At 41.9% G+C, this 16,420-nt stretch overlaps 1 protein-coding gene across 1 annotated transcript in view; it reads left to right on the top strand.

Annotated features, from left to right (window-relative positions):
* The window catches only part of PDZD2 (PDZ domain containing 2), a 367,861-nt gene that overhangs the window by 85,152 nt on the left and 266,289 nt on the right, over positions 1 to 16,420 (top strand). Inside the window, 1 exon segment of the mRNA XM_003981524.6 lies at positions 3,100 to 3,240. The gene's annotated coding sequence lies outside the window, so the exon portion shown is untranslated.

The raw sequence follows: 16,420 nt of genomic DNA, 5'->3' as shown, positions 1-16,420 counted from the left end.
GACCATGGCTGGAGTGAAGAGAGAGAGTAGGGTAGCAGATGAGGGGAAGAGGTGGTCAGGGGTAAGGTTATGCAGCCCTTGGAAAGCTCTGTGATGACTTCAGATTCTATTCCAAGTATAATGGGATGCTATTTGGTGCTCTGAGTAGAAGAGTGGAATGATAAACCTGACCTTCCCTCCCGTGTGGGGAATCAACTCTAGGGGATTAGGGCAGAAGCAAGGAGACCAGTGGGGAGGCTCTCACAGCAGTCCAGACCTAGGGTACTTGGGCTGAGATGATGACATTGGTGCTGAGAATGAGAAGAGTTTAGACTCAGGATGCATTCTGAGGGCAGAGACTGTGGGTTTTGAGGATGGATGCGATGGGAAATCAAATCTGAATTCCAAGGCTTTTTACTTAAGCAACTGGCTAGACAGATGATGCTAAACCCACATGACTACTAATTTTCTGCTTGTCAGTTTTCTTTTGATGAAGGCAGGGACCCTGCCACATACAGGGGCATCCCCCAGCAGGGGCCTGGGTCCCAGTTGGTGCTGTGCTAAATAACAGCCTCCACCAGCAGCTAGCACTGCCAATTGGTAATATAGAGCCTGAACCCGATTCTGTGGCATCAGCATCTGTGGGGGTGGTTTGGGTGTTCCTGTTGCAAAAGACTGTGAGGGTGGCCCCTCTGCATCATTCATTTGTCATCGGGGAGTTAAGATCCAACCTCTGTCTCTGCAGGAGTTGGGCTAAGGAAGGAGGTGGGAACAGAACCCAGAAGTTGAACAACCCAACTCCTCTGTTTCCAAGTTTATGCACATTTGGGGGAGGGTTACTCCTTGTTCCCTACACACTCCTGGTGCCTGGAGCCTTTGCAAATGCTCACCTTGTGCTTGCTGATCTCTCTTGCTTTCCTTCTTCACTTTTCAAAATACCACCCTTCCTGGAAGCCCATTCCAAATGCTGTTTCTTCCATGTAGCTCTTCCTGAAGTCCCAGCCAGATGTGGTTTCTGCCTCTTCTGAACCCCATAGTGGTTTATGCCTTTCTCATGACATCATATTCTCCAGGGTTTTGCCCAGTCTTTTGAGCTGGAATGCCCACAGTGAAGTGATGGGCCTTAATTATCTTTGAGTCCCTCCCCCAAGGCCCAGTGCGGTCTCTTGAACCCAGTAGACACTTGATAAATATCATTCAAATTAAAACTGACTTTCTTTATGACCGATAGTTTCAGCAGCTGCAGAATACTTGTCTCCTGAAGGAGATTTGGGATAGGAATCAATCAAATATCTAAGATATGTCAGATGGAGAACACAAATAAATGAAGTGGGACAAGTGGAAGAAAATTTTTGATAGAGATGCCATTGTAAGGATGATTCCACTCTTTTGTAACCCTTTATGAGATGATAGGATGCACAGGTTCTGTGTCAGAAGGCAGTGGATGGTTCTGGATAGTCATTGCCACAGCATTCCTGGATAGTCTGATTTGTCAAGAGAAGCTGCAAGTCCAGGCTTTTTACATGGAGAATCCTAATTTCTAGATGTTAGCCAGTGATTCCTCCCACCACCACCCGCCCCCCCTCCAGCCAGCACTGTAGGGAGAGCCTGGCTGCTAGCTCAGGACCTCTGATTTACATGTCAGGCTTTCCCCCTCTGAGTGAAGTAAGTAAATTTATTTTGAAATCTCCAGGAAATCTAGCTGCTGTTTGGTAAAAGGAGGATGTTTGCATTTTGTTTTTATTCTCTAGCATTTGCTTTCCATTGTTCTGCTTCTCTCTGAGTGGGAACCCCAGGGTTATGATTATTAATTTGTGCTTGAATCCCAGCTTCATGTGGCATAAGCGCTTCTGTAGCTTGCCTTGAACTCTGTGTAACGGGCTTTTTATTTTCCTCCAGGAGTGGTTTAAATGGAGGCTGCAGTCTTCTGCAAAGCATAATTGGTTTTAAATTGTAGGTTTAATAATAATGATGCTGGGCTTAATGCAGTACCTTTCAGCCTCTGCTGGCTGCCCTTGGCAACCAGTCACTCATCGACCTGCATGCTGTCCTCAGGAGGGGACAGCTGTTAGGGACTTGAGCCCCCCCCCCCCCCCCGCTCTGCCCCATCCTGATATGGGCCACAGGGATGAGGGGCTCCAATGTCCCCTGAAGCCATGGGCCACTGGAGGAAAGGGGGGCCTAGGGACATCCCTTTGTGCCAAGCCTGGGGGCTCTGAGGCTGGACTTTCAAGTCTCTAGGATGTCTTTTTTTTTTTTTTTTTCCTCTTTCTTCACCTTTGGGTCTCCCAGCAGCTTATTAGTAATTCTATTGGAAGAAGAGCAGAGGAACTCAAATTCCACAATTCGGCTTCTGTATGGATGGTTTAATTGGGAGGCTGTGTTAACTTAATTGGTTATCATCAGGCTTCTGCCTTCTTTCTGTATTTTAAGTAACTCGTTCTCATTTTCTCTTACCATGGCCAATAGCGCGTGCCTTTAAAAAATTAAATCTTGTACTTTGGTCTCTCCAAGTGAAAAGAGCTCTGGTTCCGCAGTCAGAGAGCCTGGATTCTGATTATGACTCTTTCTGGAATGATCTGAAGAGACTTAAACGGGATACTTACCTCTCCTGGCCTCATTTCTGCACTGGATAGATGAGTAGGTTAAATTACAAAATCGCTAGTCCCTTCCAGTGTTTGCAGTGGATGACTTAAGTGTTTCTGTGAAATGACACCAAACTCCTCCTTGAACAACATTTGGAGTGTTTCAAAAGTCAATAAAAATACCAATCTACATATGTTATACAACAGACTAACTGAGGCTTGGACAAGTGAGGGCTTGTTCAGCAAAAACTCAGCATTATGTTATAAAAAGCGCAGAGAAGGATGTTGGTGTTGTGTGATGTGGGGCATCCTGCTTGAAAATTACAGGCAGTGCAGTCAATGACAGGGTAGCGGCATCCACAGCCGCCCTTTGGAGGTTTCCCAGGCTCCACCCTCTGGACAAACCACAGACGTTCAGAACCTGTGGTCTAGTTCATCATCCATGACAAGCAACAACTCCTTATTTGTGTTGGGTTATGAACTGCCTCGTTTCGACTACCGTTTCTGGATGTTTTTGTTTTTGTTTTCATTGTAGATGGGAGCAAATTATGACATGAGAAGAATGAGTTGGGGTAGAAACAGAAATATTAAGCCTGAAGAAGTTTCTTTGGACTGGAAGTCTACAATGGCCATTTGACCAGCATTTTGGAGGAAGTGGTGCTCGCAGAGTTTGAAGGTAGCAAACATAGGTTACCCTGTTTTGTGCAAATGCCGCGTACAATGAAGCTGATCAGACAGCTGCATTCTGTTTCCCTCTTTCCTCTTATGAGCACTCTTGGCTCCCGAAGGCGCCAAGTGCATGCATCACTAGACTTTAGATGTTTCTCTCTCTCTCTCTCTCTCTCTCTCTCTCTCTCTCTCTCTCTCTGTCTCTCTCTCGTGCATCACCTCTAAGCGATGTGTTGTGTATTTTGCAGGGGAAAATGGACAACGGAAGTTAACAGATTTTATTCCTTCAGTGTAAACCTTCTTAAAAAGGACTGAACCTAATGTGAATGATAGCTTCTTTGGGAAGGGAAGCTGTGCCCCCCCCCCCCCCTTTTCAGAAACAATTTGCCAATCTCTCTGTGAAATGAAGTAGTAGCTTGTGAGTGGCAGATATTAGCAGTGGATAAGATAGCCTAAGCGGTCTGTGCAGTGAGGGAGAAGAGGGGGAAGACGGGCAGAACAGGCAGGAATACCCACTGCTCTTAAGAATTCAAAGTGGCAGGGCACTTGGGAGGCTCAGTCACTTCAGTGTCTGACTCTTGGTTTTGGCTCTGGTCATGATTTCATGGTTTGTGGGTTCAAGCCCTGCATAGGCCTCGACACTGACAGCCTGGAGCCTGCTTGGGATTCTCTCTGCCTCTCTCTCACTGACCCTCCTCAGCTCTCTCTCTCTCTCTCTCTCTTTCTCATTCAAAATAAATAATAAGTAAACTTAAAAAAAAATAATTTGAAGTGGCCATATACAACTGCCCATTTGGACTCCTTTTCTGAGAATTAGGGCCAAAATTTGGGGGCCTATGTATTAGCTACAGAAGACTGTTGTCTCCATGCTTCTTAAAAAGATTACTTAAAAAGGCTTTAGGGGTGCCTGGGTGGCTCAGTTGGTTAAGCATCCAACTTGGCTCAGGTCATGATCTCACGGTTGGTGGATTCGAGCTCCACGTCAGGCTCTGGCTGACAACTCAGAACCTGGAACCTGCTTTCGATTCTGTGTCTCCCTCTCTCTTTGCCCCTCCCCCACTTGCACACTCACACGCACTGTCTCTCAAAAATAAACAAACATTAAAAATAAATAAATAAAGCCTTGAGTATCAAAATGCTGGCCTCTCACGTGTTAATGACTATAATTTAGACCTCATAGGAATGGGACAGAGAAGAGTTCTGATGGGGAAAGACAAGGCCAGCAATAAAAGGAGATACGTGCAGGTCAAGCACTCTGGGGATAGGCGGCCGGGTGTTTTCGGGACCTGGTGTGCATCTGCGTGTGTCTGTGCAGAGCTCGAGGTCACGTGCTTTCTACCACTGACATAAGACATCTTTGAGAATGAGAACATTTCAGAATTTTTCTAAAGACCGGTTGTACACACTGAGAAAGGCTGTCAGCTCTCTGAGAGTAAGGACTGTTCCAGCTTGTTCATCACCACATCCCCAGCAACTACCCACCAATTTTATTATTTGTTACTATTTGGTGGATAATTAAGTAAAATGAAGAGAGAGAGGGGAGCTTGGGAAGACCTCACACTGGTGCTGACCAGCCATTCCCTCAGGGCCCACACGGGGTCCTGTGGCTGCTGCATGGCTTGTGGGGACACCTAGTGCTTGGTGGAGTAACATCTTCTTTGGATGCTTAAAGCCTAAAAATAGTGAAGCATAAAAATAGTTTATTGGATAGGGGCACCTGCGTGACTCAGTCGGTTGAGCATTTGACTCTTGATTTCAGCTCAGGTCATGATCCCAGGGTTATGGAACTGAGCCCCACGTTGGGCTCTGCACTGAGTGTGGAGCCTAATTGGGATTCTCTCTTGCACTCTCTTTCTGTCTCTCTCTGCCCCTCTTTCTCGCTCATGCTCGCTCGCTCTCTCTCAAAAATAATAAAATAAGGGTGCCTGAGTGGCTCAATCAGTTGAAGATTTGACTCTTGATTTTGGTTTAGGTCATGATCTCAAGCCCTTGTTGCGGGATTCATCCTGCTTAGGATTTTCTCTCTGCCCCTCCCCTGCTTGTGTGTGCCCTCTCTCTTGCTCTCAAATAAAGTTTACACTAAAAAAATAATAATAAAATAAAAAATTTAAAAACAATAATAATAATTTATTGTATAAAAGAATTTAAGTATATCAGGCACCCCAAGGAGTCAATGGGAGATCAAGACAAGAGGAGTCTGGGTGGACTGTGGGATGACAGCCAGGGTCTTTCACAGGGATGATCTAAGGGACACCAGTCTGGCCTAGCACCCGTGGCCCTGCCACACACCCCTGGATGTCCTCTTGCTGCTTCTGGCCTCTCAGTGCTGCCCACCTGCTGAGAGCTAGCTAAACTACTCATCTGTGCATCCTTCCTGAAGATCCACAGCCCAGGGTGAGAACACCCATGCCTCTGCTGGCTTGTGACCTTGGTCCTGGCTGTCCTCACTATAGGCTGGTGGGAGGTGGGGCACTGCTTTCCACGTGGGGGAGTCACTCCTTCCGAGTCAGTGGAGCACGGCCGCCAGGCTGGGTGCAGAGGAAAAGACACAGCGTCCCCCGGGAGCAAGAGTTAGAAGGACCCTCAATTCAATGAGTAATCCAGTTAGTTAAGCAAATATAAAGAAAGGGAGGAAAAGCACCACCGAGTATGTACATCTTAGAATTTTATTTCATATCAAGTCAGCGTCATCAAGAGCCAACACGTTGCAATGTATTAAGAATATGTTAATGGTGGTTCCCAGAGGCTAACAGCTTATTGGCTGACGGGACACTCAGCACACACTTGAGGACAAGTCTCAAAGGGGAAGAGAATGGTCAAGGTGGTTTTGCTATCAGTTGAATCCAACTGGAACATCAGAGCCAGTGTGTGTAGGCTGTGATTCACCGCCTAGGAGGTCAGCTCTGACTCGGCTCCTCCCCTTCCCACGCCGCTACCAGCTGCACTGGGCTGTTGTCCTGTGGGCCCCGCGTCAGAAGGAGTCAGCCCAACCTCATGCCTATAAAGTGCTCCAGCTCCTGAGGTGAATTCACTCTTGTTTTTATTACTCTGTTAATTCCAGCTCCTGTCTGTCCGTCTAACTCATTCCACGTGTCTGGTCCCTTCTGCCCACAGCAGTTACTGTGCAGACCAGGGGCTCGTCAGTTTTGTGAGTCTTTTTTCTTTCTTCATTTTTTCTTTTTAACATTTATTTATTTTTGAGAGACAGAGAGAGACAGAGCATAAGCAGGGGAGGGGCAGAGAGAGGGGGAGACACAGAATCCGAAGCAGGCTCCAGGCTCTGAGCTGTCAGCACAGAGCCCAACGCAGGGCTTGCACTTGGGAACCACGAGATCATGACCTGAGCCGGAGTCGGTGGCTTAACAGACTGAGCCACCCAGGCATCCCAGTTTTGTGAGTCTTGTCCGTCATTCTGCTGGCAGCTCTGTCCAGGAGCCCTTTGAGTTCTCAGGTGCCTTTCAAGAGGTGCCTCTTCCTGCTCCTGACCACACTGGATTCTCAACTTTTTGAGGACCTAGACCTTGACCCGTTTGTATTTTTTTTTTATTTTTTTCTTTAACATTTATTTATTATTGAGAGACAGAGAGACACAGAGCATGAGCAGGGGAGGGACAGAAAGAGAGGGAGACACAGAATCTGAAGTAGACTCCAGGCTCTGAGCTGTCAGCACAGAGCCCGACGTGGGGCTTGAACTCACAAACTGTGAGATCATGACCTGAGCTGAAGTCGGTCGCTTAACCAACTGAGCCACCCAGGTGTTCCCACCTGTTTGTATTTTTTAAAATTTATTTTTATTGAAGTATAAGTGACATACAATATATATATTAATTTCAGGTGTACAGCATAGTGATTTAGTATTTGAACATATTGTGAAAGGGTCACCACCATGAGACTAGTTAGCATCCCTCACCAGATACAGTTACAAATTTTTTTCTTGTGATTTTTTGTTGTTGTTCAAAAAGGTGATTTTATTAAAGCGTGGAAACAGGACCCATGGGCAGGAAGATCTGCCCCAGAACCTTGAGGAGAGACTGATTATATACTCAGGAGTTGGAGAACTTTTTAAGATTTACTCTTAGCTTTCAAATATGCAATAGAGTGTTATTAACTAGAGTCACTGTGCTGTACATTATGTCCCCATGACTTACTTATTTAATAACTGGAAGTTTGTACCTTTTGACTCCTTTCACCTATTTCACCTACCCCCAAATCCCCTACTCCTGGCAACCACCAGTCTGTTCTATGTATGTATGCATTTTTTTTTATTTGTTTGTTCTTAGATTCCACATATAAGAGTGATCATATGGAATTTCTCTTTCTCTGTCTGACTTATTTCATTTCATTTAGCATAATGCCCTCAGGGTCCATCTGTGTTCTTGCAAATGGCAGAATTTCATTCCTTTTTTTTTTTCATGTTTGTTTATTTTGAGAAAGAGTGTGTGCACGTAAGCAGGGAAGGGGCGGAGAGAGAAGGAGAGAAAGAATCCTAAGCAGGTTCTGCTCTGTCAGTGCAGGACCCAATGCAGGGCTCAGGTTCTGAAAGGGCTGAGTACTATTTCGTTGTATATACACACCACATTTACTTTACCCATTCATCCACTGATGGACATTTAGATTGTTTCCATATCATGGCTATTGTAAATAATGCTGCAGTGAAGATGCAGGTGTATGTATCTTTTCAGTTACTGTTTTTATTTTCTTTGGATGAATATCCAGAATTGGAATTGTTGGATCTTATGATACTTCTATTTTAAATTTTTTGAGAAACTTTTATACTGTTTTTCAGAGTGGGTGCACCGACTTAGATTTCTACCGACAGTGCACAAGGATTCTCTTTTCTTCACACCCTCTCTAATACTTGTTATTTCTTGTCTCTTTGGAAAAAGCCATTCTGACAGGTGTGAGATGTTATCTCATTGTGGCTTTGCATTGTATGTCTCTGATGGGGGTACCTGGCTGGCTCACTCGGTAGAGCATGCTACTTTAATCTCAGGGTCATGAGTTCAAGTGCCATGTTGGGTATGGAGCCTACCTTAAAAATATATATATATCTTAGATATAGATATAGATATAGATCTATATATATATCTGGTGACTAGTGATGTTGAGCATCTTTTAATGTATCTGTGTCTTCTTTGGAAAAATGTCTTTTTAGATTTGCCCATTTCTTAATTGGATTTTTAAAAATAGCTTTAAAAATTTTTATTTTTTTTGGTATTAAGTTCTATGAGTTCTTTATATATTTTTGATATTAACTCCTTATCAGATGTATGATTTGCAGATATTTTCTCTCATCCAATAAGTTATCTTTTCATTTTGTTGCTGGTTTCCTTTGATGTGCAGAAGCTTTTTAGCTTGATGTAGTCCTTCTTGTTTGTCTTTGCTTTTGGTGTCAAATCCAAAAAATCACTACCAATACCAAGGTCAAGTTGCTTACTGCTTATATTTCCTTCTTGGATGGTTTCAGGTCTTATATTCAGGTCTTTAATCTATTTTGAATTAATTTTTGTGTGTGGTATGAGATAGTAGCCCAGTTTCAATATTGTGTTGCTGTCCATTTTCTCAACAGCATTTATTGAAGAGACTATCTTTTCCCCGTTGTATATTCTTGGCTCCTTTGTCATGAATTAATTGACAATGTATGTGTGGGTTTATTTCTGGGTTCTCTGTTCTGTTCCACTGATCTACTTGTCTGTTCTTATGCCAGTACCACACTGTTTTGATTGTTATACGTTTGTAATATAGTTTGAAATCAGGGAGTGTGATTCCTCCAGCTTTGTTCTCCTTTCTCAAGATTGCTTTGGCTACTCAGACTAGCCAAAGTACTTAGAGTACTTAGTACTTAGAGTTGTTTGTTCTGTGTCTGTGAAAAATACCATTGGAATTTTTTTAAGTTTATTTATTTATTTTGAGAGAAAGCATGAATGGGGAGGAGCAGAGAGAGAGGGAGAGATTCCCAACCATGCTCCATGCTCATTGTGGATACTGATGCAGGGCTCTGTCTCACTACCAAGAGATCATGACCTGAGCCAAAATCAAGAGTCAGATGCTTAATCACCTGAGCCACTTAGGTGCCCTGCCATTGGAATTTTGATAGAGATTTATTGAATTTGTAGATTGCTTGGGTAGTATGGACATCTTATCAATATTGATTCTTCCAGTCCATGAGCACAGAATGTCTTTTCTTTTTTTATGTATTTTATTTTTTTTATTTTAGAGAGAGCACACAAGTCAGGAAGAGGGGCAGAGGGAGGGAGGGAAGGAGAGAGAGAAACAGAGAGAGAGAGAGAGAGAGAGAGAGAGAATCCCAAGCAGACTCTACACTCAGTGCAGAGCCCAACGTGGGGCTTGATCCCATGACCCTGGGAACATGACCTGAGCCAAAATCAAGAGTCGGATACTCAACCGACTGAGCCACGCAGGCACCCACAGCTTTTCCTTTATTTGTGTCTTCTTCAGTTTATTTCATCAATGCCAAATACTTTTCAGTGTGCAAGTCTTTCACTTCCTTGATTAAATATATTCCTTGATATTTTATTCTTGTGATGCAATTATAAATGGGATTATTTTTCAAATTTCTTTTTCTGATAGTTTGTTACTAGTAGATAGAAATACAACAGATTTCTGCATATTGATTTTGTATCCTGCAGCTTTACTCAATTTATTTACTAATTCTGACAGTCTTTATTTAGGGCTTTCTATGTATAGTATCATGTCATCTGCAAATAGTTGACAGTTTTACTTTTTTTTTTTTTTTTTATTTAGCCAATTTGGATACCTTTTATTTCTTTTTCTTGCCTGATTGCTATGGCTAGGGACTCTAATACTGTGTTTAATAAAAGTGGTATCAGAGAGCATCCTTGTCTTGTTTCTGATCTAAGAGGAAACACTTATAGATTTCACCATTAAAACACTGATGTTAGCTGCAGGCTTGCTATTTATGGCTTTTATTATGTTGAGGCACATTCCCTCTATATACACTTTGTTGAGAGTTTTTATCATAAATGGTTGTTAAATTCTGTCAAATGTTTTTTTCTGCATCTATTGAGATGATCATATGTGATTTTTACCCTTTATTTTGTTAATGTAGTGTATCACCTTGATTGATTTGTGGATGTAGAATCACCCTTGCATTCCTGGAATAAATCCCACTTAATCCCACTTGATGATTCTTTTAATGTATTGTTGAATTTGGTCTGCTAATATTTTGGTGAGGATTTTTGCATCTATGTTCACCAAGGATTGGCCTATAATTTTCTTCTCTTGTAGTGTCTGTCTGGTTTTAGTATCAGGATAATGCTTGCCTGGTAAAATAAGTTTGGAAGTGTTCCCTCCTCTTCTGTTTTTTGGAAGAGTTCAAGAAGGATTGGTATTAATTCTTCTTTGAATGTTTGATAGAATTCACCAGTGAAGCTATTTGGTCACGGACTTATGTCTATGGGGAGTTTTAAAACTAGTGATTCAATCACCTTACTAATAATTGGTCTGTTTAGATTTTCTATTTCATCATGATTCAGTCTCAAAAGATTGCATGTTTCTAGGAATTTATGTTTCTTCTAGGTTGTCCAATTTGTTGCATATCATTTTTCCTAGTGATCTCATCTATTTCTCTGGTATCAGTGGTAATGCCTTCTTTCTGTTTTGCTTATCCTTTCAAAGAACCAGCTGTTGATTTCCTTAATCCTTTGTATTGTTTGTTTAGTCTCTATTTCATTAATTTCTGCTCATTATCTGTTTTATTTTCTTCCCTCTACTACTTTGGGCTTCATTTGTTCTTCTATTTCTAGTTCCTTGAGGTGAAAAGTTAGGTTATTTGAGATTTTTCTTGTTTTTTGAGGTAGGCATTTATTGCTATGAACTTTCCTCTTAAAAGTCCTTTACCTGCATCCCATAAGTTTTGGTATGTTGCATTTCCATTTCCATTAGTCTTGAGGGTTTTTTTCTTTTTTTAAATTTTGCTTTTGATTTCTTATTGACCCATTGGTTGTTTAGTGACATTGGTTGTTTAGTGACCCATTGGTTGTTTAGTCTCCCCTTATTTTCCAGTGAATTTTAAATTTTATTTTTGTAATTGATTTCTAGTTTCATACCATTTGGTCAGAAAAGATGCTTGCTATGATTTCAGTCTTAAAATTTTTTAAGGCTGTTTTCTGGCCTATGTGTTATCTCTACTGGAGAATGTTCCACTTGCACTTGAGAAGAATGTGTTTGTGTTATTTTTGGATGGAATGTTATGTGTATATCTGTTAAGTCATCTGATATAATGTGTTATTTAAAACTGATGTTTTATTACTGATTTTCTATCTGCATAATTTATCCATTGATGTAAATGAGGTGTTAAAGTCCCCTACTATTATTGTATTATTGTCTATTTCTCCCATTAGATCTATTAATATTTGCTTTATATAGTTAGGTGCCTCTATGTTGTGTGCATAAATATTACTAATGTTGTATCTCTTGTTTGACCTCTGTATCAATATATAATTCCCTTCTTTGTCTCTTATTTCAGTTGTTTTAAAGTCTATTTTATCTGATATGAATATAGTTACCCCAGCTTTCTTTTGGTTTCCATTTGCATGGAATATCTTTTTCCATCCTTCACTATTAGACTGTATGTGTCCTTATATCTGAAGTAAATTTCCTATAGGCAACATATCATGGGTCTTATTTTTTATTCACTCAGACAGTCTGTATCTTTTGGAGAATTTAGTACATTTAAATTTAAGGCAGTTATTGATAGGTATGTACTAATTACCATTTTGTTCATTGTTTTTTGGCCATTTTGTAGCTCCTGTGTTTCTTCTTTTCTTACTCTCTTCCTTTGAGGTTTGATGACTTTTCTTAGTGATATGTTTAGATTCTTTTCTCATTATTTTTTGTTTATCTACTATAGGGTTTTGCTTGTTGGTTACCATAAAGCTTACATATAGTCTATTTTAAGTTGGTAGCAACTTAAGTTTGAATACATTCTTTTTTTTTTAATGTTTATTTATTTTGAGAGAGAGAGGCAGAGAATCCCAAGCAGGCTTCATGCTGTCAGCACAGAGTCTGATGTGGATCTTAATCTCATGAACCGTGAGATCATGACCTTAGCCAAAATCAAGAGTCAGATGCTTAACCAGCTGAGCCACCCAGGCACCCCTTAAGTTTGAATACATTCTAAAGCTCTGTATCTTTACTCTCCCCCTCACATGTTTTATGTTTTTGATATTAAATTTTTCATATTTTTATAATCATTGTAGTTACAGCTATTTTTACTACTTTTGTCTTTTAACCTTCATACCAGCTTTATGAGTGATTAACCCACTACCTTTACTATATATTTACCTTTATCAGTGAGATTTACACTTTCATATGTGTTTTTGTTACTAATTGGCACCTTTTCTTTTCAGCTTAAAGAAATCCCTTTAGGGGCACATGGGTGGCTCAGTTGGTTAAGGGTCTGACTTTAGCTCAGGTCATGATCTCGTGATTCATGGGTCTGAGCCCTGCGTCAGGCTCTGTGCTGACAGCTCAGAGCCTGGAGCCTGCTTCAGATTCTGTGTCTCCCTCTCTCTCTGCCCCTCCCCTGCTCACACTCTGTCTCTTTCTCTCAGTAAGTGAATAAACATTAAAAAAAAAAAATCAGGAAAAAAAAAAGAAATCCCTTTAGCATTTCTTATAAGGCTGGTTTAGTGACGATGAACTCCTGTAGCTTTTGTTTGTCTGGAAGACTATCTCTTTGTCAGGTAGAGTATTATTGGTTGGATTTTTTTTTTTTTTTTATTCCAGCACTTTGAATATATCATGCCCCTCCCTTCTGGCCTGCAGAGTTTCTGCTGAAAACCCTGTTGTCTTATCTGGTTCACATATATGTAACAAATTGTTTTTCTCTTGCTGCTTTTAAGAATCTCTCCTTGTCTTGGGATGCCTGGTGGTTCAGTCAGTTAAGCATCTGACTTCAGCTCAGGTCATGATATCATGGTCTGTGGATTTGAGCCCTGCATTAGCCTCTGTGCTGACAGCGCAGAGCCTGTTTGGGATTCTCTCACTCTCCCCCTCTCTCTTTCCCTCCCTGACTCATGCTTTCTCTCTCTCAAAAATAAATAACAAACTTAAAAAAAAAAAGAATCTCTCCTTGTCTTTAACTTTTGACATTTTAACTATAATGTGTATTGAGTCTCTTTGGGTTCATCTTATTTGAAACTCTCTGGATCTGTTTATCTGTTTTTTTCCAAGGTTAGGGAAGTTTTCAGCCATTATTTATTCAAATAAGTTTTCTGCCCCTTTCTCTGTCTTTTCATTTTCTGGGACTTCTATAATGTGAATGTCAGTTCACTTGATATTGTCCAATAAGTCCCTTAAGGTATCTTCATGTTTTTTCATTACCTTTTTTTTTTTTTTCCTGCTCTGATCGTGTGAGTTCTTCTGCCCTGTCTTCAAGTTTACTGATATTTTCCTCTGCTTCATCTAGTCTATCAAACCCCTGTAGTGTATTTTTTAGTTTAGTTGTTGTATCCTTCAGTTCTATGACTTCTTTTTCAAATTTTTAAATATTTTCTTTGTTGAAGTTCTCACTGTATTCATTCATTCTTCTGAGTTTGTGAACATCTTTGTGACCATTATTTTGAACTCTTTATCAGGTAAGTTATTTATCTCTGTTTCATTAAGGGTTTTTGTTTTGTTTTGTTTTAGCAGCAGGCAAAAGTTTATTAGAATATAAGATTAGAAAAGAAGAATAGTAGGAAAGCTCTCTTTACAGAGAGGGTATATTAAAAAATGAATGCCCCTCATTAAGGTTTTTTCTCTGAGGTTTTATCTTGTTCTTTCATTTGTAACATATTCCTCTTCTTCATTTTGCTTGACTCTTTGTGTTGGTTTCTATGCATGAGATGAAACAGCTACTTCTCTGAGTCTTAAAAGGTTGGCTTTGTGTAAGAAATGAACCTTATTATTCAACCCTGCCCTAACTCTTGGTTGTCTATCAAACCTTTGTGAGCATCCAAGTAGCGTATTTTGTTTTACATAGTTCCCAATATTTGAGATTGTGCCAAGACCAGTCAGTGTCCCAAAGTGGATTTCAGTCAACACCTACATTCAGGCTGATTAGAAGCCAGACCATCAGACAATAACTTTTAAAAAATGCAAATATATATGGTCCCATAAGACTGCAAGTGTAAGTCCCAGAGCAGGTGACCTGAAGGTACCTCTGTGCAGCAGTCACAAAACTGTGGCTCTAGGTGAGTGTACAGGTGTTTTGTTTTGTTTTTTGTGAAATGCTGGGGAGCTACAGCGATTCAGAGGGAGAGCACATAGATGGTGGACAGTCCCTGAGAATACCTCTGTCATCTCTAATGTGTGTGAAACCTAAAGCCTGTCCTTAAGACCAAAACTCCAGGACTAGCAAGTAGACCTCTTTCACAGAAAGGCTGGGAGTGTATTTCAGTCTGCTGTCTGTGCAGTGCTCTGGAGTGGTTGGCCGCCCAGAGTGGTCTCACCAATTGTCAGTTCCCTGGGTCCCAGGAACACAAGCCCCTCTGGCTGCAAAAGTCAGGCAATCAGGGAGCCCCTGGGTGGCAGCCACAAAAACTGGATCCCCAGATGTAAAACTTGGGTCATCAGACATAGGTAGAACCTCCTCTCTGGGAGATACTGGTGCTCTGAAGTACAGCAGAGGACCAGTGCATAGACAGCACTTGCCAAAAAAAGGGAAAAGAAGAAAAGGAGAAAAAGAGAAGAAAAAGGAAAAAAGGTGGGGAAGAGGTGTGTGTGGACAAGATGGCACCTGCTGGCTTTGGCAAGACAGGGAGAGTGTGGAGGATGGTGTCCACCAGCCTCTGTTCCTAGAGAGGATCCCAGCAAGCTCCCTGCCCCTCAGACCAACACTTTACAATTATGAAATGAGTTCTTTCACACAAAGTCTAGGAGCTTTTCAAAGGGCTGCTTTTACACAGAACCCTGGGATGGGTGAGTCTGTGCACTAGCTTGTAAGGAGCCATGCCTCAGATCACCACAGCTCTATGGGTCTTGTAAACATGAGCCCCATTGGACTTAAAAGCTAGATGTTTGGTGGGCTTCTCTCTCAGGTGCTGGTCTTAAAAGTTTGGGTGACTAATGTGGGTCACAAACCCTTTCCTCCCCAGCTCTTTTGAGTTCACTCCCACTGGGGGTGGGGTTTACGGCAAGATCATGTTTCATCCTTTCCTACCTGTTTTTTTGTGACTTGCCTGATGTGAAGGAGTTGTCGCTCTGCTAGCTTTTAGGGTCCCACCCCCCCCCCCCCCCCCCGCCAGGAAATTGTTCCATATATAGCCATAGATTTGGTGCGTCCATGGGAAGAGATGAGTTCAGGATCTTCTGTCACTATCTCAAACCAGAACCTGCAACTTGTTCATATTTTATACCTTCTCTGAGCCTGACACTTAGCAAGAGCTCAACAAATTTTGTTCAATGAACAGTTCAAAGCACTTGGAAGACTACCTGCCTTAAGCCATGCTCAGCCACCCCAGGAAGAGCAGCACCTGAAAGTCTTCCCAGGAGAGATGGAGTTGGAGTCAGGCAACCCTTTCAGCCCAGGGAGGTGCTACGTGAAGGGAAGCCCCAGAGCTTAGCAGATGTGTGGAGCCAGGAAACTGACTGTGGAGGAGAGGGCCCGGGCTCTGGCCTGGGGGTGCCGCATGCATTGGGGTTAGCCTCAGTGTGCTTGCACAGCTCCTGGGCTGGAGAAGTCTAAAAGGGGAGGAGGAACATGATGGCAGGGTGATGGGCAGTGGAGGATTTACTTTCCTCACACGTGGACCCTGGAATGGTCTCCTGATACAATCCCGTGATCAATTGTCATCTTGAAGTAGGAGGGGACCTTAGGGACCTTAAATCCTCTAATTATGAGTTTTCCAAAATGTGTGACTTGGATAAATCTTCCTCTCTCCCTCCTTCCCTCTTTTCCCTTCTTTCTTCCACCTACTTTCCTTTCTTCCTTCCTCCCTCTTTCCCTTCCCCCACTCCCTTCCTCTCTTCTCTTAACATACCCCCCATCTTCTTACCCCAGGTGGGTAAAGGTGTCCACTTTAGAATCTACCCATCTCCTCCTGAAGTATGGAAAGCATATGGCATCTGCCTTAAAAGAAAAATGGTAGAGTAATAAAATGTCAGAGAAAGAATTCTGCTCTTCCCAATAGCCTCCCACCTCTCCCGCCCTGTGTGTTCCC

This window comes from Felis catus, chromosome A1, assembly GCF_018350175.1.
Source record: "Felis catus isolate Fca126 chromosome A1, F.catus_Fca126_mat1.0, whole genome shotgun sequence".
In the NCBI taxonomy this organism is placed as follows: Eukaryota; Metazoa; Chordata; class Mammalia; order Carnivora; family Felidae; genus Felis; species Felis catus.
The sequence above is the reverse complement of the archived record's forward strand: the minus strand, read 5'-3'. Positions and strand labels throughout refer to the sequence as shown.